We start from the raw sequence: 13,638 nt of genomic DNA on the forward strand, positions 1-13,638 counted from the left end.
CCACAAAGTGAAAATGCTAGTGAGTTACGTGATCTGTGGTTTATAGATATTTTTGGAAGCTATTATCTAAAATAATCCAGCATACAACATACTTTTAGATTAATTGTTGTTCCTCTGGTCTTCCTACGCGAAATCTCAGTAATCCTAGTTAAGATGAGATGCTCTCTGTAAATTCAGGTGAGGAAGAACTAAAAGGTCACAGTTTGTATTTGACAGTGGGAACTAGGCACCTCATACCAAAAGCAAAAGAGAGCTAGTCAAATATCTAGGATTAAACACTGAACGTTAGCTGTGGGAGTGTAGATCTGGAGCCCCTGATAACAGTTAGATGTGCAACATGCAGATCCAAGAGGAAAACTAAGAGTACAATTTGCTACTCTGTTCATGCACAGAAATCTGTAGGCAATGCAGAGGATCTGCCTGTTGATTTCCCTCCCTGACAGGAGGACTTTGCTCTATTTATAGTTCTGCAAAAATCCGTTTAATCCCAGCATATGTAACCTCCTTTTTGAGCCAGTGGCTGTATTAATTCATTTAATTTTGAGAACCTTCTATGTCCTTCTGAAGTCTCCTTTTTTTCAGTCTAGGAAGAAGGAACATTAACTCATTAGACCACTAGAGGGCCTCTGTCTACTGTTTATGCTCTCAGTTCAATAAAACTAGCGTTCATTAAAAAAACAAGACTAGATTATAGGTGGTGTGGTGCTGGAGAGGCTCATAATGGCATCTAGCAATTTTCTGAAGTGGAGCAATGCCCTGCCCATGGTCCACTGGTTCTTTGGTCACTAGCTGGATGTCTGTATATCCATCCACCCACAGGAGAGGAGCTTTCCTGTACCACTGTTCAAGTATTGTAGAACCTCTGGTTGGAATTCATTCTTATTCTCTGATTCAAGTGTTTCAGCTAGAGAAGAGTTCTGATCAGACCAGCCCGCTGTAGGAAAGGACTAGCACTGTGGGCACAATACGTTGTTCTCACACCATGAGTGGGGCAGTCATCTGATGGGAACAGCCTGAACATCAAACAAGGGAAGCTGAATTGGGGGGAAGAAAATGGATAGAACTGTGTGAAGGATGGAGACTAGACAAAAATAGATGTCACGGAAGGGGGAGATGGAACACAGAAATAGGGTATGGGGACAGGAGAGGAGAAATGGAGCGGGAGATCAAAGGGATGAAGGGACCAAACGTGAACAGAGAGGGAAAGAGAAACAAGGGTGTAAAGAAACAAGAAGAGATGAACTGAAGCTGGAGTACAGAAAACAGTTCATGAAAGGTAGAGGAAGTCCATTTTGCCAGAAATAGCAAGGACCAAATTTTAAGATTGCTTGGGGTTGCTTTTTCTTGTACATTGTCCATACACTCTGATTTAATGATGGATGAGGGGGATACTTTATATATAAAGTCTTCTGATGATGATATTTGAGGATCTTAACTGAATTTTCTTGCCCGGTATTAAGAATGTTTTGTGCAATGGCATTTAAATCAGACTAATGGAGTCAGTGGTTAAGATGTCATAAAACAGGCTAAGTTCAGCTATTTCGTTGGCCATTTTCAGGGGCACAGGGTTCCCCCCTCATTCTGACTGATAGCTATTTTACCTCTGGAACAAGAACAGCAGCAAAATCCATGTGGTAGAGCTTTTCCTAAATCATAGGTTGCTGAGGACCAACATAGGCTAGAGTGTCTAAATGTTACACTGATTGGGTCCTATAAATACCTAACAGATAAATTAAACATATGTATACATGCCTATTTACTCACTCAGCGTCTGCAGCAGTTCTAGTTGTGCATACATAGCTTAGATTCTTGTTTCTGAAAGTCACCCAGCATGTCTCATATGGTAATACTGATCATCATCTAATAAAATTAGTAATGATCTTGCTATATATATTCAGCCATTAGAATGGTTTTGTGGCTGACTCAAATCGAGTTAAATTCCTAGCTCTGCCATAGGCTTCCTGTGTGATCTTGGGCAAGTCACTCAATCTCTCTATGTATCAATTCCCAATCTTAAAAACTGAGGAATAATAATACCACTTGTTTTTTCCAATTTGTTTGTTTGACTTGTCTGTTTAGACGAGCTCTTTGGGAATGGAGCTCTCTTAATGTGTGCGTGTACAGCATCTAGTGCACTGGGTCTCCAGTCGCAGTTGGGGTTTTAATTGCTACTGTAGTACTAATAATTGATAACAGAAATAGAAAGCAAGTAAGTGAAAATAGAATTGAGGCAAAGATGAAGCAATGAGAAACAATTTTTTCCTTCATAATCTTATTAAAAAGATTGGTGTTGGGATGGAGTAGGGGGTGAGTTCAAGTGGTTAAAAAGTGATTTGATATGCAGACAAATCCCCGGAAGCATACATGTATCCCTGATTCTACTTTCCAAAGCTTGGTCCTCTCCTGTCATACATCTGTTGTTTGATCTAATGCCATTAAAAACAAACAAAACAAATATGTTTTGATTATTCCTATGTGAATGTGTTTGGAGCATTTGTCACATGCTGATGTTTTAAAAAGTACAGGAATAAGCACATTTTTGCTCTCTGTAATTATGGGCCCATCTTAATGAGCTTCCCATTTACCAGTAATACTACAGTGAGGGAGTTCTATTCATAGCTTACCTGCAGAAAAAGAAATACAGTTCCATTGGAACTCCTTGCCAGAGGATGTTGTGAGGGCCAAGACCATAACAGGATTCAAAAAGAACTAGATAAGTTCATGGAGGATAGGTCCATCACTAGCTATTAGCCAGCTATTTGCCAGAAGCTGGGAATGAGCGACAGGGGATGGATCATTTGATGATTACCTGTTGTGTTCATTCCTTTTGGGGCACCTGACACTGGCCACTGTCGTGAGACAGGATACTGGGCTAGATGGACCTTTGGTCTGCCCCAGTAGGGCTGTTCTTGTATTCTAAAGCATCCAAAATAATGAGTTTTAGAGCAGTGATGTTCTACATAGGATATAACTTGTCTCTAGACATCAATGAAACACTCATTAATTTTCCCTTCTGCAGTACAGTATTTACAAAACTCTCTAAATATTAATAAGGAATCAGACAATTAAAGGCAGATCATTGCTGTTAACTGTAAGTCAAATGTAACATTTTACATCTGTTTTAAAACACTTTTTTCATTTATATCACCAATACTTTTGTTGTTACTCAGCATTCTTGGACATCTACAAAATGGGTTATTACCCGTGCAAGCTATTGAGATTATGTATAGATGATCCGCATTCTAACCTAATGTAAATCAGCATAACTCCAGTGAAGCCAGTGGAACTATATCCATTTACATCAGACGAGAATTGCACCTGATATAGCCATGGATGTATTTTTATAAAAAGTCTAATAACACCAGGGCAGCTAAGTGCTATAGTTCTGTTTGTGTGTGTGTGTATTATATACACAGTTTAATAACTCAAATTTCTTGTTGATTTCTTAAATATAATTACTGTACTTAGTGTGAGCAAATCCCTATCTTTGTATGAAAAGACAAAATATTTGGTTTTAAATAAAAACATTTAAAAGGAAAATAAAATGCTGTTACCTAAATGTCCTGAAACAAATGCCTCTTGCAGGCAAAATGAGAAGTACTACTGCTTCCTTCTGGAAACAACTCCTATAACAGAATTACATAGCCTTCAACTAGTAGTTACATGCTGCAAAGTTCACCATATGAACATCGAAGTGTTCCAGGAATAGAATTCAAACAGTTCCCGTTTGCACATGGATGATATGTCCAAATACAAATGTATGGGTAAATTCTTGATGAATACATTGCACACAACTCTCAGTAATGTTAATGGAATTGCATTCCAGCACTCCCAAGAGTGTTGGGAGAATATACGTTTAAATACAAAATGTACAGTAGCACTCTGGTATTCATGGATCTTATCCTAAAATGTAAACATGCATATATGAGGTATATATTGATAGAAATACACTGCTACTCTTAGAACAGATATAGGTTTATAATGTACTGAGTCCATTTTTGTGTTTTGTAGTCTCCTGACTTCCACAAAAAAATTATTATAGATTTCTTCCTGTTATTTAGAAAAATTATCATCAGATTCCTAGACTCATGCAGTCATGCATGGATCCTTGGATTTCTCAACAGAATAAATTAACATGAAAATACAAAAACCAATGTAAGAAATGACAAAGAAATGTTCCTGTTTACCAGACATATCCTTTATTTTACTCATTTCCTTTCTTTAATTAATAAATTGTATTTTTGCTTCATATGTCTTTTTAAAATCTGACCCTTTATGACAGCTAAAACTTTTTCATGTGGGTTTGTTTTTGTTTTGTACAGTGCCCGAACACGTTTATCAACGATGGATGAGAAGGATACCTTATTTATAAAAATTACTTTTGATATTGAGAATCTTAGCTGTATTTTCCTGATAGGTATTAAGAATCTTCTGTGCCATTGTATTTCAATGAAACTAATGGATTCAGAAGTTAAGATATCATAAAAAAGGTAAGTTCAGGTTATATTGGCCATCAAAAAAAAGAAGCTTTAAAAAGGTTTTAGAACTGAGACATAGTATTTTTACATTAAAATTTGAATACTAGAGAATGATTAAGGATCAGCATTGTAACTCTTCTTTATCTTCAAAATAGGGGTCTCTCTCTCTCTCTCTCTCTCTCTCTCTCTCTCTCTCTCTCTAAAATCATATGTTTAATTTAAAAAAAAGTCTTCTAAAAATGTGCTGTAAGTGAATCAGTTTTTCTGATTTAAGAATAGGAAGGTGAACTTTCCTTATGTTGGGTTGCTAGTGGGCAACTAAACTAAAAGTAGAAACCCTCAAAACCAAAAAACAGTAATGTAAACTCTTGAATAAAATTTTACTTTTTGATGAGAACGGAAAAATTTGGTTTGAGTTTTAAAACAAAAGCAACAACTGCCAACAAAAACCTGAGTAGAGGTGTGAGAGAAATTATTAAGACTTCTGGTGTTGTGGTGGTGATTGCTTAATCCATTCCCCAAAGAAAACGTAGCTTCATATTAAAAAGAAGAAGCTAATAATTTTTAAAAACAAGACTACCATCCTTATTTTTTCCACTGTACTATTTTTTGGCTTGAAACAGTAATGCCTAAAATCTCTCCACTTTAAAAAAAATAAATAAATAAAAAGAAAACAGCTGTAAGGGTTGGGCTTTATTTTAAATAAGCATTTACAATACAGGCTGCTAATTTTGCATAGAGCAGTTTAGTTTGGAAAACTAAAACATAATTGTAATAAGAAGAGATCCCTTACCTCTGATGATGATTATTAGTGAATTGTAAGATAATGTGTTCTGAGCTGTGGGAAACTTAGTCTGGACTTCTCTGGCAACTTGTCTGCCTGTCGCCAAGTTTGTAGGAACAATTGAAGAAGGTGGAGGAAAAAATAACAAAAGTTTGAGGCAGGGCTCATGATGTCATGCAGGAATTCAGAAGTTGTGATTGGTTACAATGTGGCCTTTTAGTGCAGGGCAGATGCTCGTCTAAACTCATTATAGCAGTAATGTTAGCACTGGGGAAATGGGGTTTCTTTTGTTTGTTTTTGCCACATTCTTTAAGAAAGTGGACAGGAGGCAAGCAGTCTGCAGAGCCATGAACTGAAGAACTTCAGCAGTGATATCATCCAGTGTTTGGAAACATGGAGATGAGGCTGCATGCAAATATGTAGTATTTTTAGTAACTTATATAAAATTGTGATTAATTAAGAAAACTCTAGAAAATTCTTCAAAATGGTGAATTTGCTACAACAATGACAAATACGTCCCCATAATAATCTCCCTTTTAATATTCTGCTTTCATATAAATTAATTTTTTTTCCTTATGGTCTTCAGCATCTTCACAAGCTTTGAACCATTTTCATTTGTTAAAAGGGATTTACTAAGGTATGTGGTGTGTATAGCTTTTAGTGGTGTTATACACCTGATCACTATCCTCTTTACGTCACAGTATGAGTATCCTTGTTGTGTTCTCCAAAGCTTTCCTTCCCCATCACAGAGGAACTGATGCAGTTTGTGCTTCATTTCAAGATCTGCACACCCACAGACTAGATGTGGGGCAGGATTTTGCCCCAGACAAACTGAGATGCTTTAAGCTCTCCGCATATGTTTAAAATAGTTACTTCTCTTGCCCTTTACCTCAAACCAAATTATATTGTGGTCAGATATGATCATTTTTATAAGAAAGCATGGATATTGTATTTGGCACTATAGTAAACAGAGGAAGGTTAAATAGACAGAGAACACAAACCAGACACACAATAATGTGCTGAGAGAAGGATTCTGTCTTGCAGCATTGTTTAAAAATATAGTGTTTGCATTTAAAATACTTTTTTTGCACTGTTTTGTTGAGCTTCTCTTAGACCTTACCCTTCGTTAAGTGAAGGCAGGTCCTGTAAAACTGTTACAATAACTTGAACTTGAAGCTTTTATTCTAATACAGTAAATCTGGCAATTTTCTATTGCCCTTTAGTATCAGGAACAGAAAATTTAAAGTTACATGTTTCAATTGAAAGTCTCCTCCCGTGAATGGTGGTGATTCTTTACTTGTGCATAAGGCCTCATAATTCACTTGTAGTGACAGTGTTAGTATTATGGATCTCTGACATCTCAGGAGAAATGTATTTGCCCTTTATAAAGAAAGCATCCTATATTTATCACAGGATGTAGTCCTGCAAAAAGTTCATTTACCATTGATGGGTATATTATGGCGCTGTTCTCTTACTTTAGACAAAACAAAAGTGCTTTCTTTAACTTAGTCTGCTGCTTCACTTCTCACTTTAAAGTGAAATGTCCCCTGTTAAAATCATTAGTGTTTGACTAAAACACCCGGCGTATTATTAGCTGTAATTTATGTCCATCCCTTGTACAGATGGGCATAGCAAAAATGCTGTTTTGCGTTTATTCATTCCCCGACTTCTAACTTGTCTTTGATGTTGATGCATTTGGTCTGTTACTGCCTCTTTAGGGGTGTCTCTGTGTACACTTCATAAGGATTTTTTTTTTTCATATATAGTATTGTGACATGTTGGGAAGGAAAAATTGCCTTCAATCCAGTAGTTTCATCTAGTTTATTAAAATTGATACTTTTTTATTGTGTTTAATTTATGACCAGGAAATAAATGAGAGGATAGTACAAACAAACAGTGCCTTCAAAAAAATTTAATGAATCTCTTCTGTATATTTCTAAGACCATTTTAAGACTGTCTACTCCAGAACCATTTAAAATATCTGAATAAAGAAGTGCAGATTCAGACTAAGTGAATGCTATAAGTATATCCACTGTGGATCTTGTGTCGATCATACTGATTGTAGACAAATTCGTCTTAGATTAGACAACTTGTTGCTATAGAACTTTGTTAAACTTCAGTCTGACTCTGTTATCTGTGTAGTCTTTTTAAAATATCTAACATGCTTCCTGTTGAGATACTAGCGCAGTAAATCCACGAGTTCTACTTAAATGCATACTGCATTTTTCTGATTAACTTTTCTATGTATATTTTACAAGGTGCTCAGCCACAAATGAACTAATTTGGGACATTAGAAAAGAAAAGGTTTAAAAAAGGAATACATGTTGGAGGCTTTGGCATGCTTCATTTTCTTCTTGGGAACAAAATTGTGCAGCTGCTGCTTGCATGACCTTAAATGGAGATGATCTGGACTATCTCCAGTGGGATTAGAAATCCACGACCAGAGCATGTTTATGCTCTTGTATTTAGAGATCCGGTTGCTTTTTGGGATAATATCCAAAGAACACAAGCATTTTACACTCGGTGTAGCAGCTCCTTATTTAACTAATAATAGAAATTTCCTTCAGGTTATTTTGTCTTTTGTGTGTTTTTGTTTTTAAAATTTCAGATGTCCGTCATCTGTACTATCTTGGTAAAAACTCTGAGATGTTAGTGTTTTCTATGATCTGTGGTGATGGATAGAAACGAACTATAAAACATAAGCATAGTCTGGTTTTGTGGCTTAAAAGTAACTAAAGAAATTCAGCACTAAAATTGAACACCGATAATGAGGCCTTCTCACACTGTTGTGCCACTTTTTTCTCTAATAATATTGAGTAAATTAAAATGTATCTTTGCCTCTGCCTCTGCAAAAATGACATAATTGAGAGTCCATCTCTCTCTAGGATTTCAGTAGAATATGTTCAATTTAAAAATAATAGAAAAGATATTTTTTGTTTTTTTTCCCCTAACTGCCAGTGCTGCAAACTCACCTTGAGAACTGAGCCAGAGTTCCTCTATTTTTTTGTGTTGTCACCAGTATAACATGCGATCCACAAGCCAAATGCTGTTCTTGGTGATAACCTCACTGTTGTTTGTGTTTGCACAGGTGTCACTGATTGTAATTTAGGAAGCACTTACGTTGATGTATGGTGTTCTTTGCATGTGTTTGAACTACAGGACTAACAGAAGTAAAAAGTGGTGAAAACTTTTTTGTTTCTGAACTTGGCAGATATGATTCTAAAAGCATAGAAAGGGCTAGTTCTTCTTCATCTGCTGTAAATTAGCATAGTCCCATTAAAGCCAATGTCAGTATACAGATTTATACCAGCTGAAGATCTGGCCCAAAAGCAGATGTGGTAAGCAGGTGTCATTTTACTTAGTTGTTTTAACAACAGAATTGCACTTTGACAGTTTCCTATCCCTGAATTTTTCTTGCTTCATTTTGGTGGTGAGGTTTAAGAATACAGTCCTGACTTCAGTGAGTCTCATGTCAGTCTACTATTTTTAACTGGAATGGGGCGGAGGAGAGCGCTGCAGAGAAGTGGGGTTGAGCCTTTGTTTGGTTTCGTTTAACTTAATATGTTAGTGAAGCATTTAGTGAAACATTCTCTAGTAACATAACCAGAGTTCACGCTTCAGGAATAACAAATAAGATCAGAGTCATGATGTTAACATATAATCTACGCATTCTGATTTTAGTGTTGTGTGTTTTTTAATCACAAAATCTATATAAATAGATAGGTTGCACTCCATAGCCTGTGAAGTAATTTAATTAGTCATTTGCTTTGAAGATGATCAGCAGTATTCTGAATTTTTTTCCATTGCCCTTCACCACATCACTCCAGGATATCTTTCCCTCCCCCTTCCCCGTTCTCTGTTTTTCACCTGCCTCGTACTGCTGTCAGGCTATTGTTTCAACATTCTGTATCCAAGTTAAAGGAGATGGAAGAGTCACGGAGCGTCCTCTCTTAAGAGAGCCACCTTTCCTGCTTCATATATTGACTTACAGGGGATTGTGTGGAGTGTTGTTACGGAGGAGGCCTTCCTTCCTCACACCAGTGCCCTGCAGATCTAGGCCTGTCGTCTTAGCACCACATTTATTGTCCTCTGGTTTAAAAAAAAAAAAAAAAAAGGTGAAAAGTTCTTAATGATTTCCTAAAATTGGACTGTCATTAAAGTGCTGACTTTATTTTAAAATTTTATTCTGTCATCGATAATAGCAAGGTAAAATGATAAGTCTTTGGCTTTATACCTGTTTTCTTAAGTATACATAAGCATATGGGTTTAAAATTGTGTGGAACATAACTGAATAGAAAAGTCTCTCATCGTTGGAGCTGCAGTATCACATATTTCTCTGGGACTCTTTTTTCTCTTTGGAATGCTAAAGGCTCTAACAGTATTGATTGTCAGGTTTGTTACTAACAGAAGACTGTTTCAGAAAAGGTCAGCTTTAATATTTTCATTTCCTTCAGTATTATGGGCATGAACTTTTAACAAGTGTGGTAGATTACAGTGATAACAAGTATTATGGCACCTGTTATGTTCTTTGATACTTTGACCTATTGGTAGGATAGAGGAAGAGGATAAAAAAAGATTTTTGGCTGGGTCTTGTGGTATGTATTTATAGTGATTCCCCTTACCTCCAAAATATACAATTTATTTTCCTTAGACAGTACATATTTGGCATAAATTGCACCCATGTAATACCTTATTTTTACAATAAATATTAACACCATAAAAATCTATATTCTGTAAAACATCTGGCTTCTTTGGTATCAACACTTTTTTTTTTGACTATTCAATTAAATAGTTGGTTTATGTAACTAGTAAATTAAGAGAACCATTATGCTTGTCTCCCTGCCAGAAAGCAACATGATACAGCAGAGAACATTCAAGGAAAAAAGAGAATTATTTCAGCTTCAGTGCTTTTGGTTAACACAGTGCTTGTTTTTGTAATAATTGCAAAATCTTCAAACACATTATAATTTGAAGTTTTAGTTCTCTCAGTTGATTAGCTTAGTTTATTTGCATGAAGTGACGTGCTGAGATTCTTGTAACAAAGAAACTGTGTTGAGTGTCTTTCAGATAAACTGTTCCAGGAAACACAAAGATTAGTTGTGTTATTTGACATGGTATGAGTGATGGATGAACACAGGGACAAAGGCATATGAAGGAGAGATAAAAGACTTGGAAGACCATGTTTCAATTGCCAAGTGTGGTGGCACTGGATTATCTCTCCACTTTAACAGCAATTATAGAATGGAGGCCAGAGATTGTGTTTTGGATTTCAGCTGCTACATATCTTCAGTAGTAGATTGTCTTTAACAGGAAAGTGCTCAAACTTTGCCCAATTGGGGAACACATTAGCAATACTCAGGAGCATAAGAGTCGTAACACAGAGAACACTGCAGTAGCAAGTTCCATTCTAATATGCAGTAGTACTCATGAAGGGCATGGGTGCCCTCTTGCAATGCTCCATCTGGCTCCAAGGGGCACTTCATTCATTAAGATGGAGGTGGCATAAAGAGGTCTTTTTTTTTTTTAGTTTCCATGGATTTACTCCTCAGAAGGAAATGACTGTGTTTGGCTTGCAGGCCACTTGTTTAGTCATCCCTGCTTTACCAGGTGCATGTGTGAAATATTGAAATAGGAAATTTTAACACTTTCCAAGTTTAAGAAATTGTCATTTACTCCCTTCTCTCTTCCTCCTCCACTATCTTCATCTTGCTTGTGTATGGGATGGTGATACACAGATGAGTGAAAAGCTCTTGGTGGATTTCCGGCCATTAGCCATTTCTCTGTTAGTTTCCCAAATAGATATAAATAAAATATTTAGTTAGGTTTTACAATTTGACTTTTTATACAGAATTTCTCCTGTTTAATAGTAATAGTAATAATAATAATTAATAATGTGTCGACTTCTTGTCATTCATTTCACGTGTACATGGGCAAGAAAAAATACTAAAGACTTTATATGAAGTATAGCTGCTTCCTGTGAGGTTCTCTGGTAACACCTATGGGGGTGGGGGGGACGAAAGCCCAGCTTCCCCCACCGCCCTGAATACTTGTGAGTTTGAGGGGTTGAAATCTGCCTCTGAGCCAAAGTGTTCAAAACTTGGGAGTATTTGGATCCACACCATTATAGAAAGTATCAAACTGTGAACTGTAATCTGGGAGTCTAGTTTGGATCCATCTGTAAGCAATAAGAACAGATTCCAATGGAAGCCTGATTTTTTTTATTACATGTACACTGCTTCCTATCACTCAGTGAACTATGAAAGTATGCTCTTTAGAGTCTTGTGAATCCTTGGACTGTTTGAAATGAAGGGGAGAGTTTTTTTTATTTTTCACAGAGCCCCCTGCACGTGAAACCCCACCCTGCCGAGTTTCACCCCCTGCATCTGAAGCCGTTCTGAACCCAGGCCCCACTGCCCTGAATCTGGACCCCCACACTTGCACCCAGACTACCTCCCACTGAGGTCTCCACACTCCAACCCACAGCTCGGCAAGCCCCATCCCCCCTGCAGCTGGGCCACCCTGATGAGCCCCCCAGATCTCCAACTCACTGAGCTCCAACCAGCTGCATCCAGACCCTGTGCTCCATTGAACCCAACTCTCCCAGCACCCAGATCCCACCACTGAGCCCCCTAACTAACACATCTCTGCTGAGCCCCAACCACCTTCACGTGGACCCCCCTGCAGAATCCCATTCCCCATGAACCTGTAACCCTCAGTGAGCCCTTGTGCATCCAGCCCCCCCCCACTGAGCTGCCTGCCTGCAGATTGATCCACACAAAACTCGATTCCCCCACCCCTGGATCCCCTCACACTAAGCCACTCCACGCTTGGATCCTGTCGGGCTGAGCCTGCGTGCCTCACACCTGGATTTGGGGCTGGGGCTGGGCATGCGTGGAAGACTCTGTCCCTCTCGCTTGCTATCTTGGTGTGAAGGGGAAGGGCACCATGTTTCTGGGACAGGCCTGTCCCTTGCGCAGTGTCAGGATCGGGTGCAGTCATACTGCCGAGTCTGTGTACTGGGGCAGGAGGTCTGCAGGGTGATCGCCCTCCTCTGTGCAGCTAGTGGCCTTTGCTCCCCACTGCCATACTGGAGCCTCCACATTTATTTATTGACAAATATGCAGAATTCTAAAATACTGTATGCAGAATTTTTATTTTTTGGCACAGAATTCTCACAGTAGTATGTTAATACATGAGTGTGTTTGTGCATGTGTTTCAGTAAATGGCAATCTGATTTTTAAAAAATCTTAAATTCAGGAGACTGATAATGGGTTTCAAACCTGCTGGATGCAGGCATGCTTATAGAGCTGTGTTGCATTCAAATCCAGACTACTAAAAGTTCCAAAGTGAACAGTTGAGCATACTTTCTTCACAGCTGATATGTCCTCATGCTCAGCTCTGTCATTGGGGAATACGTGTGGTATCCCTTCACGATTTATCAGTCAATAGAAATGCTAAAGAGGCAGAAGGATCCAGAGAATTTTATACAGATTATTTGGATCTCCAAATTTCCATATAAACCAACCTGGCTCCCAGCTGTTTCTCTCTCCACACTTGAAGAATTTAGTGATCTTGCTTAAATATCATCTCACCTTTCTTAGTGGGGAGGATGTAGGAAAGTAAGACAGGTATCACAAAGGACTGTTTCAAAAATCTTGCCTGCTGGCTGCAATAATTTTCCTAACTAGCATGTCGTTCCCTGATATAAAACATCCTCCAAGCATCCTGAGGTTTCAAGTATGCACATATTATAATTTGTATAAAATAAATGTATTTAAAAAACAAAAACCCTTTATAGCTTCTGTAGTCTCTCTTTAAAAAAAAAAAAAAAAAAAAAAAAAGTTTAATTCATTCCTTGATCTTAAGCCATACCTACTTGACCGCCAAAGCCATACAGAAGGGTTCACACTTGGGGAACTGGCCCGTCTGTGCCAAATATTGCTTCCTTTCCAACAAATAACATTACATAAATAAGTATATTGGTCCAGATAGTGACCAGGAGGATGTGTATTCCAGTAGGTAGGACACTGGACTGGAACTCAAGAGATCTGAGTTCCATTCCCATCTCTGCTACAAGTCTGCTGTGTGACTTTGGGCAAGTCACTTTACTTTTTTGTGCCTTAGTTTCCTGATCTGTAATATGGCAATAATATGCTTAGCTCTTGTCTAAAGTTCTTTGAGATCCAGAGGTGAAGAGCACTATATAATGGGTAGTAGGTATTATCATGCATTAGGAAGTGAAAATTATTCGAATCTTTCTCCTTGCCTTAAGAAGCCTTCAGGGCCTGAATTTTGGTATTATCCAGCTAGACCTTCCAGCCTCTGACGTCTCTTGCTAGGAAGAAAACCACTTTCACAAACAGACGGGATTGCCCT

General features: G+C 37.9%; 2 protein-coding genes across 9 annotated transcripts in view; one reads left to right on the forward strand and one right to left on the reverse strand.

Moving 5' to 3' along the window:
* The window catches only part of PLN (phospholamban), a 44,276-nt gene extending 38,790 nt beyond the window's left edge, over nucleotides 1-5,486 (reverse strand). Inside the window, exons 1-3 of one of the 6 annotated variants that reach the window (XR_007773912.1) lie at nucleotides 5,272-5,486; nucleotides 3,555-3,626; nucleotides 2,631-2,916 (exon numbers count right to left, since the gene is read on the reverse strand). The gene's annotated coding sequence lies outside the window, so the exon portion shown is untranslated. Of the gene's footprint in view, nucleotides 1-2,630; nucleotides 2,917-3,554; nucleotides 3,627-5,271 lie in introns of those variants that run through there. The other 5 variants (XR_007773913.1, XR_007773911.1, XM_050949992.1 and 2 more) reach the window with 5 other exon arrangements.
* The window catches only part of CEP85L (centrosomal protein 85 like), a 175,103-nt gene that overhangs the window by 103,168 nt on the left and 58,297 nt on the right, over nucleotides 1-13,638 (forward strand). The window lies entirely within an intron of this gene.

This window comes from Gopherus flavomarginatus, chromosome 4 (genome assembly GCF_025201925.1).
Source record: "Gopherus flavomarginatus isolate rGopFla2 chromosome 4, rGopFla2.mat.asm, whole genome shotgun sequence".
In the NCBI taxonomy this organism is placed as follows: Eukaryota; Metazoa; Chordata; order Testudines; family Testudinidae; genus Gopherus; species Gopherus flavomarginatus.